The sequence below is a fragment of the Mirounga leonina genome, unplaced genomic scaffold, assembly GCF_011800145.1.
Source record: "Mirounga leonina isolate KUSES-001 unplaced genomic scaffold, KU_Mleo_1.0 Mir_165, whole genome shotgun sequence".
Taxonomy (NCBI): Eukaryota; Metazoa; Chordata; class Mammalia; order Carnivora; family Phocidae; genus Mirounga; species Mirounga leonina.
In genome coordinates, this window is record NW_023270415.1 from 1,192,971 (window position 1) to 1,218,599 (window position 25,629).

Sequence of the window (25,629 nt, forward strand, 5' to 3'; positions counted from 1 at the left end):
CCAGCCTTATGTTTCTACCCTTGTAGGTTAAGAACCTCTTGTCCCAAGCTGCTTTCAGTGTTTCTCTTTATCTTTGAAATTTGCAAGCTTTACTATTATATGTTGAGGTATTGACCTATTTTCATTGATTTTGAGGGGTGTTCTCTGTGCCTCTTGCACTTGAATGCCTGTTTCCTTCCCCAGGCTAGGGAAGTTCTCAGCTATAATTTGTTCAAATAAACCTTCTATTCCTCTCTCCCATTCTGTGTCTTCTGGGACCCCTTTTATCTGGACATTATTTCACTTCATGGAATCCCTGATTTCTGGAAGTCTTCCTTCATGATCCAGTAGTTGTCTTTCTTCTTATCAGCTTCCTTATTCTCTATCATTTTGTATTCTACATCACCGACTCTCTCTTCTGCCTCATCTATCCTCACTGTTAAAGCCTCCATTTGACTGCATCTTTGTAATAGTATTTTTAGTTTTAGCCTGATTAGATTTTAGTTCTTTTATTTCTACAGTAAGGTATTCTCTAGGGCTTCTATGCTTTTTTTTAAAGCCCAGTTAGTATCTTTATAATCATTGTTTTAAATTCTAGTTCAGACATTTTACTTATATTCCTATTCATTAAATCCCTGGTGATGGGTATTACCTTCTGTTCTTTCTTTTGGGATGAGTTTCTCTATCTAGTCATTGTGTCCAGAAAAGAAAGGAGGAAAGAAAAAAAAAAAAAAGAAAGAAAACCCCCCAGCAAAATCAGCAACAATAATAACAACAACAAAGACTTTAGGAAGTGTTTCTGGTGTGTGCTGTGTACACACTGCTGTTGTGTTTTGTCTTCTCTTTCTCCCTGGCCCTTCCTCTACAGAGTTCTTTCTTGCTTGTAGTAGGGTGTGTTTGAACCTTTAAATAGGTGTGCTTTGATTTGTTTAAGATAAGCCTGTAAAAGAAAAAAGAAAAGAAAAAATAAAAATAAAAACAAAAAACAACAGAAAGAAAGCCTGATCCAATACAAGAGAAAAGGAAACGGGACAAAAATGCAAACAAACAGATGAACAATAAACTGTAAGCCTGATTCTAAAAAATAAGAAAGAAAGAAGGAACAAAGAGTAAGGAAAGAAGAAAGAGAGAGAGAGAAAAAAAAGAAGCCTGACCTGAAAAATAAGAGAATGAAACAAACGAACCAACAAATGAACAAAAGTTTATAAGCCTGATACAAAAAAAAAAAGAGATGAGGAAAGGAAAACACAGAATAGATATATATAAAATAAAGGGTAAAGAATAAAAAATAAGAAATAGAAAAATAAAAAAAATATTAAAAATAAAGAAAAGAGGAGAAAAATTAAGAAGCAAGCCTGACCCTATTTCCACCAGAAGCTGATGTTTTGGAGGTTTCTTTAATCAGTAGACTTGGTAGATGCAGGGGCCTGTGTTGGTCTTCTGAGGGGAGGCCTGCTGGTCTGGCTGACAAGCTGAGTTGATGTTGTAAAGATGTTCCTGCCAGGTGCTGGGGGGCGGGGTTTAGTGTAGGGGACTCCAGCCTCTACTGGAGGTGCTCTGTTTCTCTCCAAAGTCCCACTGTGCTGGTGGTGGAGGAGGTAGAATGTGGCATTACCCACCCTCTTGTCCCTGGGGAGCAGAACTCCCTACCACAGCTGTTCAGGAGGCCCTCTTAGAAAAGCAAACAATCTCCTGTGTCCTGGGCTTCTGTCAGTTCCCTGCCCTTAACCAGTCTGTGCCAGGGCCATTGGCACACCCACAGATCTCCTGTATTTTACCTCTGGTCAGTGGCTGGGATTCAAAACTCCAAGTTTTAAGGGGTCTGGTAAGGTGCAGGCCCACTCCTGTCCCCCAGAGGAGAGGCTCCAGTGTGCCCAGCACTGTCCCATCCCAAAAAGCCATTGAACAGTGCTCACACAGAGCCTAGGGTTTATTGTAATGCTCAGCAAAAAGCTGGAATCTGTTATCAGCTGTCTGCACTTGACTCAGTCCCCTACTCCCTTCTGTCCCAGAAAAGTCATCACAGAGGCTTGAATGTATTGTGGCAGACAACAAAAACCACGGCCAGGTTATCTTCAGTCTGCCCCAGTCTCTGCTTTCTACTCAGTTCTGCCACAGAAAAGCAGCAGCTGCTCAGCATACACAGAGGTTTAAGCCTATTGTGGCTCACAGAGAAAAGTTATTATGAGGTTTTCTGCCCTCTGTGCACACCTCTGATCCTGCTGATGAGCACTGCTCAATGGCCCCATCTGGCCTTTGGTCCTTGGAGAGGCAAAATACCCTCTTCCAAATGACCTCTGAGAAGTCGAGTGACCTCTCCTTGTGCAACCCAGGGGATCTCCTCGTGGTGGCTTATTGTTCAGTTGAAACCCACTCAGCATTTTCCCGCTTTCTCCTTCTCCCTGACTTTGCTCCAAGAAGTGGGCTCTGTCCCCTTTGTAGCCTTGTGGCTTTCCTCTCCCCCAGTTCAGGGCTCCAAATCTCACATCTGCCATGTTCTCTTGCTCCAGCTGTACAGACTGTTTCCTTAATTCTCAGATCATCTTTCTAGTTGTTCCAAATTGTTGAATGTTGATCTAGCTGTATTCAAAGGACCAGGCAAGTTCAGGGTCCCCCTACTACACCATCTGCCATCTTAACTCCTCCCAAACTCATACATTTTAAAGTTATCTATCCTCTGCAAATATCAAAATTTCCCCAGAGAGTTTTACTAAGATGTTCTCATTCCTAGGTGCTAATGTGTGGGAAGAAGAGCAGAGACCATATTATACTGGAGGAATGATTTTTAAAATGTTTTATTCCAGAAAGTTACAGCTTTCCTCTGTGATAACCAGGCCCTGACACCACAATTTGCTATTTTAACATCACTGAGCAAGACAGAACGCTGGTGCATGGGACACATCTCCAACTCTGTTTGCTCTGTTTTGCCTTCACTGAACTAGAAAAGAAAATAGAATATATAAACCATCATTTTACAGTGAACTGAAGTGGGAGACTTTTTCAGCCAGGAAGAAAGGAATTGTGGGACCTTACAGACTCTGTAGAACAGCTTCCCTGCCAACCTGGGTGTGGAGTAGAAGGTGACTTAGTCATTTGAACAGTGAGCCAGGGTTGTGACTTGGCCATTTCCACAGGACCTGGGAGCTTGGCAAGGAGTCCCTGGGAGCCTCATCTTCCCACCAGTTCCCTTGGCCAGGAGTCTCCCCTGGCCTTGACATAACTGGAATGGAATAAAACCTAATCTTAATCTTTTTGAAATTTCTGAGGTTGAGCGTTAAAATCTTAGGTGAAAATGACTCTAGGTTTGGTGATCTGGTCTGAAATTGGTGATTCCAGGAGACACATTCAGACCTGCTTTTTTGAAAGGAGCATGAGGAGTGCCCTCCCCCAGCTGACCACATAACACAGGGAGGACGAACAAGTTAATGTTTGCAAAGGGCTCTGAAATTCCTGGGTGAAAGATGCTATATACGTACAGAGTGTTTTGATTATTGTTTTAATGCCTCCAGAGACAAAACCGGGCAGAATTACTATGAACAAGCTTTGGGCCTGGGCTCCTCAGAGTCCGACCATCCAGCTCTTCCAGTAACCAGAAATGTTTTCCCTGCAGTGCTGGGCAGACTCCAAGAACAGCACACCTTTCATGTTTTGTGACATTCATCAAGAGAGTTTACATTAAATAAATGCATATGGAAAGCTCGTGGGTGGTGTTTCTCAAGAAAAATATTTGTTTTTTTCAGTTTTGCTCCATTGAGTCTAGTGTTACTGAAGGGATTTGCTGCTTTGTCATTGGGTGCTGTTAGTTCTCTTAAGGAGCTGGTTAAAATAAAACTAGGTGTTTAAAGGTGGATTGAGTGTTTTGTTTGTTTATGCAATTGGCTAATTTTAGCATTCAGATTCACTCATTTTTTATTCTGTTTTTAGACTGCTTTAAAATGTTTTATAATGGAGATTTCAGCAAATGGTGTAACCTATAAGGAAATCAAGAACCCTTTCTCTGCTTTGTCATCCTTTTGTAAAAGTCAATTTATATTGTTTATTATGCTGTTTTCACTCAAGAATAGCTGTTTGAGGGGTGCCTGGGTGGCTCAGTCAGTTAGGCGTCTGCCTTTGGCTCAGGTCATGATCTCAGGATCCTGGGATGGAGCCCCACATCAAGCTCCGTGCTCAGCAGGGAGCTCTGCCCCTCCACCTGCTTGTGCTCTCTCTCTCTCAAATAAATAAAATCTTAAGAAAAGAAAAAGAATAGCTGTTCGATTTAAATTCCATTCATGTTCCTTGCAGTTTCCATGCTGGCCAAAGGGCTGGGTGTTACTCATGGCCAGTGGCCCTGGTACCTAGCCCGGGACTGAGTGGAAGAGAGAATTCACTCTTTGTTAGGTGAATTCCATATGAGCTTTATCCTCTGTATGGAGCTGGTGCTGTTAACCACAGTCAGTAGACCCCATTTGGCTCTTTCCTGCATTGCATTTGAGCTTCTGTGTCCTTGTGCTCCTTCTTGGCTACTGCTGGGAGACACAGTCCTTGGGTGTATGCAGAGGGACACCTGGGTCATGAAGTCTGTGGCCTTTTGGGGTGCCTGGGTGGCTCAGCCAGTTGGGCATCCAGCTCTAGGTTTCAGCTCAGGTCATGATCTCATGGGTGGTGGGATTAAACCCACATCAGACTCCGTGCTTGGCAGGGAATCTGCTTGAAGGATTCTCTCCCTCTGCCCTTCCCCTACTCGCTCTCCTCTACTCTCTCTCTCTCTAAAATAAATAAATAAATCTTTAAAAAAAAAGAGTAAAGGTGTGGCCTTTGAGGTGACATTTGCCCATGGAGTTTTGGTTCCCTTTCAGTAGCCAGGGTCCCTGAGTCATCTGTGCACAAGTGTCTCCTTTGTGACCCTCTGAACTTTGATGAGACCAAGGTGTTGTGGCCAAGTCTGTTCTGGGCACTCAGAGACCAAGATTTAGTCTGTCATAGGCTTCTGGCTTCAGTTAATGAGCTATGAGATTGCTCAGTTTGAAGGTCAGAGAATAAGGGTATGTGATGCTGTAAAGTGTCCATTTCAGGAAGAGGGACTGGTTGGGAGGGAGAGAGACTTCTGCCCTTACATATATCAAGTATCTTCCCCCCCCCCCATTTTTGAGTAATCAGCAGAGGGCAGTGCCCACCCTTGTAAAAGAATGAAGGAACCTGTTCTCTGAGAAAGGATGCCCATTCTATGTGAACATAGATGTGTCTAGATAGAGCTGGTGGTGTAGCTTTTCCTACCTTCTCAGAAAAAATTCTGCAGTTACAACTTACACATACCTATGTTTTATGGACTTTTCCTCTCTAAACCCATTTGAAATCTTAGGCAAGACATTGCTGTTTTTCTAAGTATAAACATGGATAATGTACAGAGGGATCCTGTTAATGTATTTCTGAAGATAGTCTTCAAGTAAAATAGGCACGGTCTTGGAAGTTGTATGTTTCTGATAAGTGAAGCATCTTATTTTCTTGGCTTGGGAATGGCTCATAATCAACGTGGGTGACTCAGACATGCAAAGATCTGGGTGGGCATCTGACTGCTTCCTGCCCAGGCTTGCTGACTGTCACGGATCTAAATCAAAGTGGTCAAGGGGGTGGGCAGGTGTTGGAGTGCCTCGGGTGGAAGCTACGACACAAGTTACTGCCAGGGACTTAAGCCTGTTCTATGGGCAGTTAATTTTTACCTTCTTACACGTTTTAGGTCCAGTTCACGCTCTCCTTTCCAAACGCTGTCCTTGGGTGAGATGCAATATCCACTGGGAAAGAGACAGAAGGTGGCTCCATGTATAAATTGCCCCACCTTACACAAAACTGTCTGCTCTGTGGTGATCTCTGACATGCCCCCTCTGTCCAGATTTCAGCTCTGACTTCCAGTAGGCTCTAAAACTCACTTCTGTTCTTAATAACATTCTTCACCTGGTTTCTCATTTCTTTTTTACACACATTTGAAAGACTCACGGAACTGGAAAAAGAGGAAACGTTTCCGGTACATCCAGAATCTTTACCGTACAGTCCAGGAGTTTCATCAGTGTGGAAATCAGGAATATTTCCTTTTTGGCCCAGTAACTAGCCTGGAAAACAGCAGCAAATGACACTCCTCATCCCACTGTAGTCAGTCTCCCTAGCATCTGAAACAGAAGGGTCAGGAGCACGCTGTACTTCACCCAGTGGGGTTTTGAGCCAGGTAAAGTCTGTAATGGAGGGTGTTGGAGAAGCTCCTGTAGGAGAGGATGCCACTGGGACAGGACAGATGCCATCCTTGTTGCACAATTCCCAACTAGAAGTTGCTCCAGAGTTTGGGAGTATTGATCCATCCTGGCTCAGGGTCCCAGCTCCTGTGGCTCCTGGGCTGAGTTTGTGGGAGGATACTGGGTGGATGTTTACCACTTGGTGGTTCTTTCATATGAAGTAGGGAGAGGAAGGGGCTGTGCTTTTCTGTGTAATGAGCTCTTAGGGCAGAGAATTAGAGAGAAGAATGTTCTATGATTATTAACATATAAGTTATAAATAACATTACCATTTAAATTATTAATATATTATTTTGTAATGATTTCATATATTATTTAATAACTGATAAATAATAAATAATTTAATTATTGATGTAATTATTGACACACATTTAAAAAAATATTTTATTTATTTGCACGCATGAGAGAGAAAGAGAGCATGAGCAGGGAGAGGGGCCGAGGGAGAAAGAGAGGGAGGAGCAGACTCCCCACTGAGCAGGGAGCCCCACACGGGGCTCCAGCCCAGGACCCTGAGATCATGACCTGAGCTGAAGTCAGACTGATCCAGCAAGACATCCCCTTGCTTAAGCTCTTTATTGTACACAGATGTAATAGTAATCTGTTTTGACATTTTTCTGTGTTGGCATCTCTCCCAGAGTGTCTGCACTGCTCTGCTGGCCCAGGTAACATGGTCTCTGGGGGACCCTGGCCCTCCCTATGCCCACTTTTCTCACACCTCTGCATGTGTTATCCACACTATTTATTTAGCACTTAGCTAAGTTTTTTTTTTTTTTAAGATTTTATTTATTTGTCAGAGAGAGAGAGAGAGAGAGAGAAAGAGCGAGCACAAGCAGGGAGAGCAGCAGAGGGAGAGAGAGAATTAGGCTTCCCGCTGAGCAGGGAGCCCGATGTGGGCCTCGATCCCAGGACACTGGGCAGGTGCTTAACTGACTGAGCCACCCAGGCATCCCCTTAGCTAAGTTTTTATTGGTATCTTTCACATGGAAAATATAATGAATCTGTCTTCAATCTTTCAAAAATGCCTGAGTTTTTTAGACAATTGACATATCCTTTTTGCCTCAGAGTTTTTATGTAAGAAGATGGGTTATGTCATATCCTTTTTGGAACCCTAGCGATTCAGTGGCATCTCTTTCTGGGCTGCTGGGACACAGAGGTGAGCACTGAGGGCCCAGAGGCTCACCTACCTTTGTTTCAGCTGGAGAAATTCCATGTTTGTCTCTTTACACTTTAGCATGCCAATATATTTTCATTTGAAGAAAATATTCTGTGGCTAAAAAGAAAATTGCTAGATGATTTCTGACATTCCATCAAAATGCAGTTAAAAAATTTTTTTTAAAAGATCTTTATTCATTCATTTAGAGAGAGAGAAAGAGAGTGTGAGCAGGCAGAGGGGGCCAAGGGAGAAGGAGAGAGAGAATCTTAAGCTGACTCCGCACCCAGCATGGAGCTGGACTCGGGGCTTGATCTCACAACCTTGAGATTACCACCTGAGCCGAAGTCAAGAGTTAGATGCCTATTTGACTGAACCACCCAGAAGCCCCTAAAATATGTGTGTTTTTTTAAATTGAGGTGAAATTATATAATATAAACTTACATTTCAGTGTACAGTTCAGTGGCATTTAGTACACTCTGCTGTGCAACCACCACCTCTATGTAGTCAGAATATGTTAGCAACCCCTAAAGAAGATTCTGTACCATTAACAGTCACTCTGCATTCTCCTTGTTCCCTTGCCCCTGGCAATCACCAATCTACTGTCTGCCTCCATGAATTTACCTATTCTGGGTATTTCATATAGATGGAATCAGGCAATGTGAGGCCTATTGTGTCTGATTTCTTTCACTGAGCATAGTGTTTTCAAGGTTCATGCATGACACAACATGTATCATGACTTCATTCCTTTTTATGGCTGAGTGATATTCCACTGTGTGGATAGACCATATCTTGCTGTCCATTTATCTGTTGATGATCATTTATTTGGCTTCCTTCTCCCTTTTGGTTATTGTGAATAAAGTTGCTATGAATATGTGTGTACAAGTATTTCTCTGAGTGTCTGTTTTCAATTCTTTTGGATATATCAGAATTGAAATTTTAATATAAGTTCTTTAAAGAAGGGGATAGTGAGTTGTGCCCTTTTGGGTTACCCATAGAATTAGAGTCCAATGTAGTATCAGCTCTTAATCACTTGCTTGGTGCATACTTTTTTTCTTGCCCTTTTATCCATATCTGCCTCAATCTTATTACTTCATTAGCTTCTTTTTGGAGAGATCCTTTTGTATTTGAGGTTGCCAAATTTGTTGTTGTAATTAAGTGTGAAGTGATACACTTAATTAATATATTTTCCCCAAATGCCATACATTTCTAATCTCATGTGGGACCATTTAATCACAATGTCATCTAAGTGCAGTTCTAGCTTTTTACACCTCTGTCTTGTTTTTTTCTGATTACTTAACTTCACTGACCTTCTAAATAATGAAAAAAAAAAGTGTCTCAACACATTTAGTGAATATTTGGACACTGAATTTCAAGTATTCAGAAGCTTCCTTGGTTTCCTGTTTGGTCAGCTTTGAGGCCACCGGAGGAGAATAGAAGCAATTGTTACAAACTCTTTTTATGTATTTGTGGACAAATATGCCTTAGAAAACACTAAACCTCTTAGATGCATTCATGTAACCTGGATTTACTTTGTCCCATGACCCTTTTTAGCTCTTAAGGGAGAGGCAGGAGATGAGAGAAAGGCTGTGGGGGCATCTGGAGCTGAATGCTGTCCTTCTAAGAAATGTCTTTCTTTGAGATTCTAGCTCAGATTTGCACATGAGCAGAAGGTCCCCCAGGTCCCAAAGGCACAGAGCACTCATTGGCAGAGTTAGCTGGACTCTATCAAGCCTAGAGCTTCACCTGTAGAGCTTTGCAGACTTGAACAAGACATGAAGAGTATTTTACAGCCTGTCTTTTAGAAGTGCTGTGCTGTAATTTTCCACCAGACAAGAAAGGCTCCCAGGAGTTACTTTCCCAAAAGGTCGGAGAGTAAATGGACAGTTTCCCTTGATTTGGCCAGGAAATGCTGCCTGACAAGACACCATGATTCTTGTGCCCATGCAGAGGAGATAAGGAGAGGTCTGGAGAGGCCTGCTTCTTCAGATGAGCTTCCCTAAGAGAGGAATTTTCCTGCTAGAGATTCCTGGCACCAGGGACATTAATAAGACACAAGAGTTTAGGACACAAAGACACAGGTGATTCCAACTGATCTTAGCTCCTAAAGATCTTAGCATGGGAAGGGTGATTGGCAGGATACACTTGAGGACAAGATACCAGGAGAAACCCAGAGACAAATCTCCTGGGCCCAAGGGATGGATGGTGGCCATAAACTAATTTCAGAGCCTTTTGACTCTGTAGTATAAGCTTGACTGTCACTGAAACTTGTCATTTCCATATTCCTCCCTATGGCATGCTCTTCCCCATCCTTATTTATATTCCTGAACATTTTCACTTGGAGCACATGAAAAGGAATTACAGTGGAATGGCAAATACAAGGGGGTCAGTTTCTATGTCAGGATATAGCATGAAAGGCAGAACAATGTGGAAGGAGAAGGAGAGAGGTATGGAATTGAAGAGATTGGGAGCTGGAGTTTGAATTCAGGACATCCTCCCTCCCCTACCTTCAAGGCAGGCTTGGGCATACCTGCTTTGACATGAGTAGGAACTAGATGGCTAGCAGACAGAAGTGCTCTGGTCCTGGGCCCAGTCTTCTGAACAGCACACTCCAGGGCAAAGTGAGGAAGTCTTGCAGCTGCAGATGAAGGTGAGGGTCATTCTCCTCTCCCCTCACTGCTCTTTCCTGGCTGACTCTACTAGTGATGGGCAGCCATGCTCCTTAATCCCCAACTTTCCAGGTTTAAGCAATGAGCCATCACTGGGGAAAACCAGAAGCTTACTTGAGTGGAGGGTGTCAGTCGGGCATACTGTGGAAGCTCTGCCTTCTTTTTCCTTTCATCAATTCTAAAGGTGAAGTGGTTCCTAGAGGCTTTCACTTTCTTTTATTTTTATTTTTGTAATTTTGAGAACATATATAATTATACATAATTAAGTAAACTTTGACCACCTTTGATGTCTACGTCCCCTCCTGAGCCATCTCCTCTTCGGTCCCTTCCAAGTACTAATATTTAAAATTTGTGTTTTTCTCCCTTTGATATTCTTTTTTTTTTTTTTTTAAAGATTTTATTTATTTATTTGACAGAGAGAGATAGCGAGAGCAGTAACACAAGCAGGGGGAATGGGACAGGGAGAAGCAGGCTTCTTGCGGAGCAGGGAGCCTGATGTGGGACTCGATCCCAGGACCCTGGGATCATGACCTGAGCCGAAGGCAGATGCTTAACGACTGAGCCACCCAGGCGCCCTCCCTTTGATATTCTTTATAGTTTTACTACATGTTTGTTGTCCTACAAAATATTTTGGTTTTTTTTTTCTTATTTATGAGCTTGAAATAAATGAAATCATTTTATATTCTTTATATATTTTTCTGTGATTTCTCATTTTTATTCATCTTTGTGGTCCCTGAGATTTATCCATGTTGTTTTATGTAATTGTAATTCATTCATTTTCATTGCCATATATGTTTCAATTGAAGGAATATACCATTTTCTGTTGATGATCATTTGATTTGAGTCTAGCTTTCTGCTATTACAAAAAGAGCTGTTATGAACATTCTCTTATATCTCCTTGTAAAATGCAACAGCTTTCTAAGGTGCTTATTTAAGGTGCCTAGGAGCTGGGTTGCTAAGTCATAGAGTGTATGCATTCTTCACACTTCCTAGATTCTAAGTGGGTTTCCAAATTGGTTGTAGTAATTAACACTCCACCAGAGAACACGCACGCTTTGCAGATGTTCTACATCCTTCCCAAGAGTTAATATCATCAGACTTAAAAATCTTTGCTGATCTAGTAAGTATGAAATAGTTTCTTATTGGGGTTGCTAATGAGGTTGAGTATATTTTGTTATGTTTATGAGCCATGTTTTATTTTTCTGTGTGGAGTATTGTTCAAACATTTTGTCCATTTTTGTATTGGAATTGTTTGTCTCTTACTTATACAGTTCTTTATATCCCAGACATTATTCCTTTCTCATTTACAAGTCTAACAAATATTTTCTCCCAGAGATTTGCTTTGTTTTTCATTCCCTTTATAAGGTCTTTGCATAGAACAGAATTAAAAAAAATTAATTTAGTCAGAAGTCATCAGTCTTTTTCCGTATGCTTTTGCTTTGGTGTTTTAAGAAATCTTTATTGTCTCAATATGCACAGATTTTGTTTTCTAAAATTTTATAGTTTTATATTTCTCATTTGTCTTTGATATTCCAGAATTGATTTTTGTGTATCATGTGTGTTAAGGGTCCAGTTTCATTTTTTTCTGTATGTATAGTCAATGTCCCAGCATCATTCATTGAATAATCCATCTTTCTCCACTAGTCTGCAATGCCAGCTGAGAAATGCAGAAAGTTTCTATTCATGTGCTGATCTGGGTCTAGCCTCTATTCTGTTCTATTAATCAATTTGTTTATCTCTGCAGCAATACATTTTTCTAATTGCTGTAGTGTTACAATAACTCTTGGTATCTGTGAGGCAATTGCTGCTAACTTCTTCTTCATTAGAAGTATCTTGGCTGTTCTTTACCTTTTGCTTTTCATATACATTTTATAATCAGCTTCTCTAGTTTTAAGAAAAAAGAACTTGGTTTCAAATGAAATTGCACCGAATCTATAGATCCATGAAGGGGGAGCTAATATCTTTGTTACATCTAGTTTTTTAATTTACAAAATGGTTGCCTATTTCTCCAATTACTTACATTCTTTTATAAGTTTTATAATGAAATTTTACAATTTTTCTCATAAGATTCTTGTTTATCTCTTGTCAGATTTAACCCTAGGGTTTTTTAAAAAAAATGTTTTTGTGTGTTTCTTTTAAGGAACATATTTTCAAACTATTTGTTGCTGATAAATAAAAATGAAATTTATTTTTAAAAAACTTTTTATTTTGAAAAATTATAGATCCACAGGAAGTTGTGAAGATAGTACAGAGAGTTTCCATGTCTTTACATCTTATGTAAATAGAGCAGGAAATTGACACTGGTACAATATATGTGTATAATTCTGTTATTGTGTCACAAAGGTAGATTTTGATAACCCTCACCGCAAACAAGATACGGAGCTAGTCCATCCCAATGAAGCTCTCCCTGGTGCTACCCCTTTATGGTTCTCCAGTAGCCTTCTCTGACCTCATCATCACTCATTCTTGGCCACTAATCTGTTCTCCATTTCTGTATTTCTGTCATTACAAAGACTTTATATAGTGTAACCACACAGCATGTGACTTTCTGATATGAAATTTTAAAAAAGATTTTATTTATTTTAGAGAGAGAGAGGAAGAGAGAGAGAGAGCATGAGTGGGGGGAGGAGCAGAGGGAGAGGGACAAGCAGACTCTGCACTGAGTGCAGAGCCTCATGTGGGGCTCAGTCTCACTACCCTGAGATCATGACCTGAGCTCAAATCAAGAGTTGGTCGCTGAACCGACTGAGCCACCCAGGCACTTTAATATGAGATTTTTTTTGCTTAGAATAATGACCTTGAGATTCATCCAAGTTCTTACACGTATCAATAGTTTATTATTTTTTATTGCTGAGTAGTGTTCCAGGATACAAATATACCACATTTATTTAAACATTCACCTATTGTAGAACATTTTGTTGTTTCCAGTTTTTAGCTATTACAAGTAAGGTTGCTATGAACAACCAACCATGCACAAGTTTTTGTATCAACATAAGTTTTCATTTTTCTGAGATAAATGCCCAAGTGCACAATTGCCCAGTAGTATGGTAAGTGTATCTGTCATTTTTTAATGAATGCCCACTGTTTACCAGAGTGGTTCTACCATTTTACATTTCTACCAGTCATGTATAAGAGATCCAGTTTTTCTGTATCCTCACCAGCATTTGGTATTATTATTTTTTATTTAACTATTATAACAGGTGTGTAGTGATATCTCACTGTGGTTCTAATTTTCATTTCTCTAATGGCTAGTGATGTTGAACATATTTCATGTGACTATTTGACATGCATATATCCTTACTGGTGAAATATCTCTTTATATCTTTTGCCCATTTTCTAATCGAATTGTTTGATTTTTCACTGTTGAGATTATTTTTATCAAGTTTTATGGAAATATAATTGACTATAACATTAAGTTTAAGGGGTGCAATGTGATGACTTGAAACACATATATATTGTGAAATGAAGGGTGATAAGGTTAACACCTCCACCACCTCACATAATTACCATTTTGTTGTTGTTGTTGTTCTGGGGCAAACATTTAATATCTACTCTCTTAGCAATTTTCAAGTTTACATTATGATATTGTTAACTATGGTCACCATGCTCTACATTAGATTCCCCAGGACCTGTTCATTTTATAACTAAAAGTTTGTACCCTTTGACCAACATCTCCTCATTTTACCCACACCCCAGCCTTTGGCAACCACCAATCTACTCTCCGTTTCTATGAGTTTGGCTATTTTAGACCCCACATATAAGTGAGATTTTATAATATTTGACTTTCTCTATCTGATATTCATTTAGTGTAATGCCCTCAGAGGGCATCCATGTTGTCACAAATGGCAGAATTTCCTTCTATTTTATGCCTGAACAATATTCCATTGTGTGTGTGTATAAATAAATTCATCCATTATACATACATATATATGTGTAATATATATATTTTTTATCTATCATATCTATCATCTGTCTATAATCTATCATCTGTCTATCATCTATCATCATCTATCTATTATCTATCTATCTATCTATCATCTATCATCTATCTAATCTATATCTTTCATCTATCACATTTTCTTTATTCATTCATCTGTTGATGGACACTTAGGGCTTTTCCATGTTTTAGCTATTGTAAATAATGCTGCAATGAATATGGGGATGCAGATAACTCTTTGAGATGCTGATTTCATTTCCTTTAGGTATATATCCAGAAGTGGAATTACTGGATCATATGGTGGTTATATTTTTAGTTTTTTTGATGAACTTTCATACTGTTTTCCATAGTGACTTATGAATTTATATCCCCACCAACAGTGCTCAAGGATTTCCTTTTCTCCATATCCTCCCAACACTTGTTATCTTTTGTCTTTCTAGCCATTCTATCAGTGTGAGGTAATAACTCATTCTGGTTCTGATTTGTATTTTCCTGATGATTAATGATGTTGAGTACCTTTTCATGTACTTGCTGGCCATTTATATGTCTTCTTTGGAAAAATGTTTATTCAAATCTTTTGTGCATTTTTAATTGGATTATTTGTTTTTTTGCTATTGAGTTGTATGAGTTCCTTATATATTTTGGATGTTAACCACTTACCATATATATGGTTAGCAAATATTTTCTCCCATACTATAGAAGTGGAGGAAGGTCAATAATATATCTTCCAAACTAAGAAGGGACTTTAATGCCAAAAAATGAAGCAAGCCATTCCATACCATTTACACAGAGTTTTATTCAGGGTAACTGGATGGAGCAATTGGGCAGGTGGGAGGATGGGTAGATGGATGATCCAGATCACTATGCAGCTATTCTCTGTCCCTATTCTTTGCCACCTCTCTGCTCCCTCTTCACCAAACCTGGACCTCAACCCACAGCTTTTATAGAGTGAGGGGCATGGGGTGAGGTCATAGGGTAGTTATCCAGTGTGTTGCCATCTCTGTACCAGAGGGGAGAACAAGATGGAGGGCCAATGATGGAGTCAGTGTTGTCAGCACTCCTACAGTTGCTTTTTCATTTTATTGATGGTTTCCTTTGATATTCAGAAGCTTTTTAGTTTGAGGAAGTCCCACTTGTTGATTTTATTTTACTGCTTATGCTTCTGGTGTCAAATCCAAAACAATCATTGCCAAGACCAACATCAAGAAGCTTTTTCCCTGTGTTTTCTTTCAGGAGTTTTATGGTTTCAGTTCTTGCATTTAAGTCTATTTTATTTTATTTTATTTATGTTATGTTAGTCACCATACATTTCATCATTAGTTTTTGATATAATGTTCCATGATTCATTGTTTTTGTAAAAACACCCAGTGCTCTATGCAATATGTGCCCTCCTTAATACCCATCACCAGGCTAACGCCCACCCCCCAAACCCTCAGTTTGTTTCTCGGAGTCCATAGCCTCTCATGGTTCATCTCCCTCTCCGATTTCCCCCCCTTCATTTTTCCCTTTCTTCTCCTAATATCCTCCATGCTATTCCTTATGTTCCACAAATAAGCGAAACCATATGATAATTGACTTTCTCTGCTTGACTTATTTTCCTTAGCATAATTTCCTCCAGTCCCATCCATGTTGATGGAAAAGTGGGTATTCATCTTTTCTGATGGCTGAATAATATTCCCTTGTATATGTGGACCACATCTTCTTTATCCATTCATCTGTTGAAGGGCATCTTGGCTCTTTCCACAGTTTTGCTATTGCTGACATTGTTGCTATGAACATTGGACTGCATATGGCCCTTCTTTTCACTACATCTGTGTCTTTGGGGTAAATATCCAGTAGTGCAATTGCTGGGTCATAGGGTAGCTCTATCTTTAATTTTTTGAGGCACCTCCACACTGTTTTCCAAAGTGGCTGTACCAACTCGCATTCCCACCAACAGTGTAAGAGGGTTCCCCTTTCTCCACAACCTCTCCAACATTTGTTGTTTCTTGCCTTGTTAATTTTTGCGATTTTAACTGGTGGAAGGTGGTATCTCAATGTGGTTTTGATTTGAATTTCCCTGATGGCTAATGATGATGAATATTTTTTCATGTGTCTCTTAGCCATTTATATGTCTTCTTCAGAGAAGTGTCTGTCCATGTCTTCTGCCCATTTTTTGACTTGATTATTTGTTTTTTTTGGTGTTGAGTTTGAGAAGTTCTTTATAGATCTTGAATATCAGCCCTTTGTCGTGTCATTTGCAAAAATCTTCTCCCATTCTGTGGGTTGCCTCTTTGTTTTGTTGACTGTTTCCTTTGCTGTGCAGAAGCCTTTTATCTTGATGAAGTCCCTAAAGCTCATCTTCGCTTTTGTTTCACTTGCCTTTGGCAATGTATCTTGAAAGAAGTTGCTGTGGGCGATGTCAAAGCGGTTACTGCCTATGTTCTCCTCTAGGATTTTGTTGGATTCCTGTTTCACATGGAGGTCTTTCATCCATTTTGAGTTTATCTTTGTGAATGGTCAAGTTTCATTCTTCTGTATATAGCTGCCCAATTTCCCCAGCACCATTTATTGAAGAGACTGTCTTTTTTCTATTGCATATTTTTTCCTGCTTTGTCGAAGATTATTTGACCATAGGGTTGAGGGTCCATATCTGGGCTCTCTATTCTGTTTTTGTGCCAGTACCATGCTCTCTTGGTGATCACAGCTTTGTAATATAGCTTGAAATCAGGAAACATGATACCTCCAGCTTTGTTTTTCTTTTTCAACATTTCCTTAGTGATTCAGGGTCTTTTCTAATTCCATACAAATTTTAGACTTGTTTGTTCCAGCACTTTGAAAAATGTCATTGGAATTTTGATCAGGATGGTGTTGAAGGTATAGATTCCTCTGGGCAGCATAGACATTTTAACAATGTTCATTCTCCTGATCCATGTGCATACAATGTTTTTCCATCTTTTTGTGTCTTCTTCAATTTCTTTCATAAGTGTTCTGTAGTTCCTAGAGTATATCCTTTATCCCTTTGGTTAGGTTTATTCCAAGGTATCTTATGGTTTTTGTAAATGGAATTGATTCTCTAATTTCTCTTCCTACAGTTGCATTGTTAGTGTATAAGAAAGCAACTGATTTCTGTGCATTGATTTTGTATCCTGCCATATTTGGGGGTGGAGTCCTTTGGATTTTCCACATAAAGTATCATGTCATCTGCAAAGAGAGTTTGACTTCTTCTTTGCCAATTTGAATACATTTTATTTCTTTTTGTTGTCTGATTGCTGTTGCTAGGACTTCTAGTACTATGTTGAACAATAGTGGCGAGAATGGGCATCCTTGTCGTGTTCCTGATCTTAAGGGAAAGTCTCTCAGCTTTTCCCCATTGAGAATGATATTTGCTGTGGGTTTTTCATAGATGGATTTTATGAAATTGAAGAATGTTCCCTCTATCCCTTACTCTGAAGAGTTTTAATCAGGAAAGGATGTTGTATTTTGTCAAATGCTTTTTCTGCATCAATTGAGAGGACAATATAGATCTTCTCTCTCCTCTTATTAATGTGTTCTATCACATTGATTGATTTGCAAATGTTGAACCACCCGTGCCTCCCAGGGATAAATCCCACTTGGTCATGGTGGATGATCCTTTTAATGTATTGTTGGATCTATTAGCTAGGATTTTGTTGAGGATTTTGGAATCCATATTCATCAGGGATATCGGTCTGACATTCTCCTTTTTGATGTGGTCTTTGCCTGGTTTGGGGATTAAGGTAATGCTGGCCTCATAGAATGACTCTGGAAGCTTTCCTTCTGTTTCCATTTTTTGAAACAGCTTCAGGAGAATAGGTTCTTTGAATGTTTGGTAGAATTCCCCAGGGAATCCATCAGGCCCTGGACTTTTGTTTTTGGGAGGTTTTTGATCACTGCTTCAATCTCATTACTGGTTATTGGCCTATTCAGGTTGTCAATTTCTTCCTGTTTCAGTCTTGGCAGTTTATAGGTTTCCAGGAAGGCATCCATTTTTTCCAGGTTGCTCAATTTATTGGCATATAGCTGTTGATAATAATTTCTAATAGTTGTTTCTATTTCCTTGGTGTTAGTCGTGAACTCTCCCCTTTCATTCATAATTTTATTAATTTGGGTCCTTTCCCTTTTCTTTTGGATAAGTCTGGCCAGTGGTTTATCAATCTTATTAATTCTTTCAAAGAACAAACTTCTAGTTTCATTGATCTGATCTACTGTGTTTCTGGTTTCTAATTCATTGATCTCTGCTCTAATCTTAATTATTTCTCTTCTAATGCATGGCTTAGGCATCATTTGTTGCTTTTTCTCCAGTTCTTTAAGGTGTAAAGTTAGTTGGTGAATTTGGGATTTTTCTGTTTTTTTGAGTGAGGCTTGGATGGCTGTGTATTTCCCCCTTGGGACCGCCTTTGCAGTATCCCATAGGTTTTGGACTGATGTGTTTTCATTCTCACTGGTTTCCATGAATTGTTTAAGTTCTTCTTTGATTCCCTGGTTGACCCAAATATTCTTGAGCAGAGTGGTCTTTAGCTTCCAAGTGTTTGAATTTCTGCCCAATTTTTTCTTGTAATTGAGTTTCAGTTTTAAAGCATTATGGTCTGAGAATATGCAGGGAATAATCTCAGTATTTTGGTATCAGTTGAGACCCGATTTGTGACCCAGTATGTGGTCTACTCTGGAGAAAGTTCCATGTGTGCTCGAGAAGAATGAGTATTCTGTTGTTTTAGGGTGGAATGTTCTGTATATATATATGAGGTCCCTCTGGCCCAGTGTGTCATTCAAAGCTCTTGTTTCTTTGTTGATTTTCTGCTTAGATGATCTGTCTATTGCTGAGAGTGGAGTATTGAGGTCTCCTACAATTAACGTATTATTATCAATATGACTCTTTATTTTGGTTAACAATTGGCTTATGTAGTTGGCTGTTCCCATGTTGGGAGCGTAGATATTTACAATTATTAGATCTTGTTGGATAGACCCTTTAAGAATGATATAGTGTCCTGTGTCTCTAACTATAGTCTTCACTTGATCTTAGCCAAAAGGCCGAGAAGCAATCTAACTACAGTTTTTAGCTTAAAATCTAACTTGTCTGATATGAGAATTGCTACCCCAGCTTTCTTTTGAGGTCCATTGGCATGGAAGATGGATCGCCATTCCTTCACTTTCAGTCCGGATGTATCTTTAGGTTCAAAGTGAGTCTCTTGTAGACAGCATATGGCTGGGTCCTATCTTTTTATCCAATTTGCAACCCTGTGCTGTTTTATGGGAACATTTAGGCCGTTCATGTTGAGAGTGATTATTGAAAGATATGAATTTATTGTCATCATGTTGCCTGTGAAGCCCTTGTTTCTATAGATTGTCTCTGTAAATTTCTCTTCTATTTCACTCCTGGGGTCTCTCTTCTTTTATAGAACCCCCCTTAATATTTCTTGCAGGGCCATCTTAATGGTCTCATATTCTTTCAGTTTCTGCCAGTCTTGGAAGCTCTGCATCTCTCCATCCATTCTCAATGACAGCCTTGCTGGATAAAGTATTCTTGGCTGCATGTTCTTCTCATTTAGTACCCTGAATATGTCTTGCCAGCTCTTTCTGTCTTGCCAGGTGTCTGTGGATAGGTGTGACATTGTTCTGATATTCCTCCCTCTGTACATAAGGAATTTCTTCCCCCTAACTGCCCTTAAGATGGTTTCCTTGGTTCTAAGATTTGTGAGTTTTACTATTACATGCCAGGGCTTTGGTCTGTTTTCCTTGATCTTGGGAGGGGTCCTCTCTGCCTCTAGGACACGAATGTTTGTTTCATTCCCCAGATTAGGGAAATTCTCAGCTATGATTTGCTCAAATATATCTTCTAGTCCTCTCTCTCCACCCGCTTAGGGATCCCAATAATTCTGACATTGGAATGTTTCATGGTGTCACTTATTTCTCTAATTCTGTTTTCATGGATTTTAAGCTGTTTCTCTCAGGCCTCCTCTTTTTCCTTCTTTTCTATCAATTTGTCTTCTAGATCACTAATTCGTTCTTCTGCCTCGTTTACCCTAGCTGTTAAGAGTATCTAGATTAGATTGGATCTCATTGGTAGCATTTTTAAGTTCTGTCAGTTCAGCTCTCATTTCTACCCTTAGAGACTCTATGTTGCTGTTAATTGATTTCTCCATTCTAGCTATCGTCTTCATAATTGTTACCCTGAAGTCCATTTCCGACATCTTGCTTATATCTGTATCCATTTGTAAATCTGTGGTAGAAGTCACAGTCTCTGGATCTTTCCTATTTGGGGGGTTCCTCCTCCTAGTCATTCTGTTGAGGGGTGGTTGGGGGAATGTATAGAGTCCATATTATTGACCACAACCCAAGCAAGATGCACCTGCTTTATAGGGATCTTAGGGTTGTTGGCCTCTTGTTTTCCCAGCCTGTCTTCTGGGGGAGGGACCTGCTGTGCTGTTACTCAGGCAACCCTGTTTTGGCTGAGTTGCCCTGCCCCCTGTGGGGGGGATGGGCTCAGTGAAAACCGGTTTTTTGGGGCTTTTGTTTTCTGGCGGCTTTCCCTGGCAGTTTTCCACATCTTTTCCAAGAGTCAGAGTGGAAGAGACCATTTCCAACCCTCTGCTTCAGAACAGAGAGATCACATTCTGTTCTTCAGTGAACTCTCCAGGCCACACTATCTCCGTTTCTGTCTGTGCTGCTAAAAACTGCAGCAGCCTGGGTTGTGTGCCCCTCAGCAGCACTCCCAGCCCTTGCTTCCAGGTCGGGGCACTTCTCTGCCCTTTGTGCTTCCCAAACCGCCAGCCACCCCCAGTTTGCATGCACGCCCTGCCACTCCGCGTTTCCATCCAGGGGGCTGCCACTTTCCCCGCCACTACTGGTCTGTGAGTCTGTGCCCATCCCCAGCTCGGGAGGCTTTTGCCCATCGGTGGTACAGGATCCCGAAGGCTCCCTCCCCTTTCAGTTTACCTTCCAATATCTGCCCGTGAAATCTTGGATCCCTGTTTCATACCTCAAAACCAACCACCTGTGATATTCTGTTTGTAGAAATCCAGATATATCTTCTTCCATCTCAGGTTGATTTCGTGGGTGTTCAGAGTGGTCTGGTAGATATCCAGCTCAATTCAGGGGACCAGTTGGAATAGGGTCCCCTACTCCTCCACCATCTTTTCCTCCACCCCTGCATTTAAGTCTTTAATCCATTTTCAGTTAATTTTTGTGAGTTGTGTAAGAAGCAGCCTAATTGCATTCTTTTGCTTGTGTATATTCAGTTCCCCCACACCACTTATTAAGAAGATATCCTGTCCCCATTAAGTATTCTTGGCTCCCTTGTCAAATATTAGTTAGCTGTTTATGCATCAGCTTATTTCTGGACTCTCCATATTGTTATACTGGTCTATGTATCTGTTTTAATGCCAATACCTTGCTCTTTTGATTACTGTAGCTTTGTGATATAGTTTGAACTCAGGAAATGTGGAGTTCTCAGCTTTGCTCTTTCTCAAAATGCTTTGGCCATTCAGGATCTTTTGTAATTTCATAAGAATTTCAGAATTTTTTTTTTTTATTTCTGTGAAAAATGCTATTGGAATTTTGATAGGCATTGCACTAAATCTAGGTTGCTTTGGGCACTATGGAGATTAAAACAATATTAACACCTCTGATCTATGAACATGGGATATCTATCTATTTGGGGCTTCTTCGCTTTCTTTAATCAATGTCTTATAATTATCACATGTACATCTTTCACCTCTTTGGTTATATTTATTTCTAAGTATTTTATTTCTTTTCTTCTGTTATAAATAGGATTGTTTTCCTTATTTCTTTTTCAGACAGCTCATTGTTAATGTACAGAAATGCAGCTGACTTGAGTATGTTGATTTTGTATCCTGTTTACTTTGTTGATTAGTTCTAATAGTCTTTTGATGGGGTTTTTAGGGTTTTCTATATTTAATATCATGTCATCTGCAAATACAGACAATTTTGCTTTTTCATTTCTGATTTGGATGCCTTTTATTTCTTTGTCTTGCCTAATTTCTATAGCTAGGACTTCCAGCAATATGTTGAATAGGAGTAATGAGAGTGGGCATCCTTCTCTTGTTCTTGATTTTAGAGGAAAAGTTTTTAACATTTCACCATTGGGTATGATGTTAACTGTAGGCTTGTCATATATGACCTTGTTCTATTGAGGTACATTCCTTGTAAACCCACTTTATTGAGAGTTTTTATCATGAAAAGTTGTTGAACTTTGTCAAGGGCTTGTTCTGCCTCTATTGAGATGATCATAGAGATTAAAAAAATATTATTAATTTAACTTCAACTTAGTTAACATATACTATTTTATTTTTTCAGGGGTAGAATTTAGTGATTCATCAGTTGCATATAACACCCAGTGATCATTACATCAACTCCCCTCCTTAAAGCCCATCACCCAATTATCCTATCCCACCACCCACCTCCCCTCCAGCAACCCTCAGTTTGTTTCTTAGAGTTCAGCATCTCTTATTGTTTTCCTCCCTATTTTCATCTTATTTTAGTTTTCCTTCCCTTCCCATATGTTCCTCTGTTTTGTTTCTTAAATTCCACATATGAGTGAAATCATCTTAAGTAAGTCTTTGTCTGACTTACTTATTTCACTTATCATAATATCCTCTTGTTCCATCCATGTTGCAAATGGCAAGATTTCATTCTTTTTGATGACTGAGTAATATTCCATTATATATATATATGCACACCACATCTCCTTTATCCATTCTTCTGTTAATGGACTGGGCACTTTCCACCTATTGGCTATTGTAGACATTGCTGCTATATGCAGTGGGGTGCATGTGTCCCTTCAAATCACTATGGTTGTATCCTTTGGATGAATACCTGTAGTGTAATTGATGGGTCATAGGGTAGTTCTATTTTTAGTTTTTTGAGAGACCTCCATACTGTTTTCCAGAGTAGCTGCACCAGTTTGCATTCTCACCAACAGTGTAAGAGGGTTCCCCTTTCTCCACATCCTCACCAACATCTGTTGTTTCTTGAGTTGTTCACCTTAGCCATTCTGATCAGGGTGAGGTGGTATCTCACTGTGGTTTTGATTTGTATTTCTCTGGTGCCAAGTGATGTTGAGCATCTTTTCATGTGTCTGTTGGCCATTTGTAGGTGTTTTTTGGAGATATATCTGTTCATGTCTTCTGCCCATTTCTTGACTGGATTTTTTGTTCTTTGGATGTTGAGTTTGGTAAGTTCTGTATAGATTTTGGATATTAGCCTTTTATCTGATATGTCATTTGCAAATATCTTCTTCCAGTCTGTTGGTTGTCTTTTGGTTTTGTTGACTGTTTCCTTTGCTACGCAAAAGCTTTTTATCTTGATGAAGTCCTGATAGTTCATTTTTGCTTTTGTTTCTCATGCTGTTGGAAATGTGTCTAACAAGAAGTTGCTGTGGCTAGGGTCAAAGAGATTTCTACCCATGTTCTTTTCTAGGATTTAGGTGGATAACTGTCTCACATGTAGGTCTTTCATTGATTTTGAGTTTATTTTTCTGATATGGCGTAAGAAAGTGGTCAAGTTTCATTCTTTTGCATGTGGCTATCCAGTTTTCCCAACACAATTTGTTAAGGAGACTGTCCTTTTTCCATTGGATATTCTTTCTGGCCTTGTTGAAGAGTAGTTGACCATAGAGTTGAGGGTCCATTTCTGGGTTCTCTATTCTGTTCCATTGACCTATGTGTCTGTTTTTGTGCCAGTACCATACTGTCTTGATGATTACAGCTTTGTAATGGAGCTTGTAATCTGGAATTGTGATGCCTCCAGCTTTGCTTTTCTTTTTCAACATTCCTTTGGCTATTCAGGGTCTTTTCTGATTCCATACAAATTTTAGGATTGTTTGTTCCAGTTCTATGAAAAATGCTGATGGTGTTTTGATAGTGATTGCATTGAATGTATAGATTGCTCTAGGTAGCATAGACATTTTAACAATACTTGTTCTTCCAATCCATGAGCATGGAATGTTTTTCCATTTCTTTGTGTCATCCTCAATTTCTTTCATGAATGTTCTATAGTTTCAGAGTACAGATCCTTTACCTCTTTGGTTAGGTTAATTTTTAGGTATCTTATGGTTTTTGGTGCAATTTTAAATGGGATCAATTCCTTGGTTTCTCTTTCTTCTGTCTCATTGATAGTGTATAGAAATGCAACTGAATTCTGTGCATTGATTTTATATCCTGTGACTTTTTTGAATTCCTATATCAGTTCTAGCAATTTTTGGGTGGAGTCTTTTGGGTTTTCCACATAGAGTATCATGTCATCTGTGAAGAGTGAGAGTTTGACTTCTTTGCTGATTTGGATGCCTTTTATTTCTTTTTGTTGTCTGATTGCTGAGGTGAGGACTTCCAGTACTATGCTAAACAACAGTGATGAGAGTGGACATCACTGTTGTGTTCTTGACCTTAGGAGAAAAACTCTCAGTTTTTGATGATATTTGCTGTGGGTTTTTCGTATATGACTTTTATGATGTTCCCTCTATCTGTATATGGCAGAGAGTTTTTATGAAGAAAGAACACTGTATTTTGTCAAATACTTTTTCTGCATCTATGTTTTAAAAAAATTTCTATATCATTGATTTCTACTCTAATCTTTATTATTTCTCTTCTCCTGCTGGCTTTAGGCTTTATTTGCTTTTCTTTTTCCAGCTCCTTTAGGTGTAAAGTTAGATTGTGTATTTGAGACTTTCTTTGGTTCTCGAGGAAGGCCTGTGTTGCTATATGCTTCCCTCTTAGGACTGTCTTTGTTGCATCCCAAAGATTTTGAACTGTTGTGTTTTCATTTTCATTTGCTTCCATGTATTTTTTAAAAATTCTGCTTTAATTTTCTGGTACCTATTCATTCTTTAGTAGGATACTCTTTAACCTTCATGTATTTGTGGTCCTTCCAATTTTTTTCCTGTGGTTTACTTCAAGTTTTAAAGCATTGTGGTCTGAAAATATGCATGGTATAATCTTAATCTTTTTGTCCTGGTTGAGTCCTGATTTGTGACTCAGGATGTGATCTATCCTGGAGAATGTTCCAGGTGCACTTGAGAAGAATGTGTATTCTGCTGCTTTAAGATGAAATGCTCTGAATATATCTGTTAAGTCTATCTGGTCCAGTGTGTCACTCAAAGCTGTTGTGTCCTTGTTGATCTTCTGCTTAGATGATCTGTCCATTGCTGTGAGTGGGGTGTTAAAGTCCCCTACTATTATTGTATTATTATCGATGAGTTTCTTTAATTTCATTAATAATTGGTTTATATATTTGGTTGCTCCCAAGTTGGGGGCATAAATATTTACAGTTGTTATATCTTCTTGCTGGATAGACCCTTTTATTATGAGAGAGTGTCCTTCATCTGTTATCGCAGTCTTTGGTTTAAAATTTAGTTTTTCTGATATAAGGATGCTACTGCAGCTTTCTTTTGTTGTCTATTGGCATGATAAATGGTTCTCCACCCCCTCACTTTCAATCTGGAGGTGTCTTTGGGTCTAAAATGGGTCTCCCATAGACAGCATATGGATGGGTCTCATTTTTTTTTAATCCATTCTGATATGCTTGTGTGTCTTTTCTGCTTGTTAAAAGAAACTAGATTCCAAAATAAGAAAGAAAAACATATATATACAAAAATAAAATAAAATAAAATGAAACAAA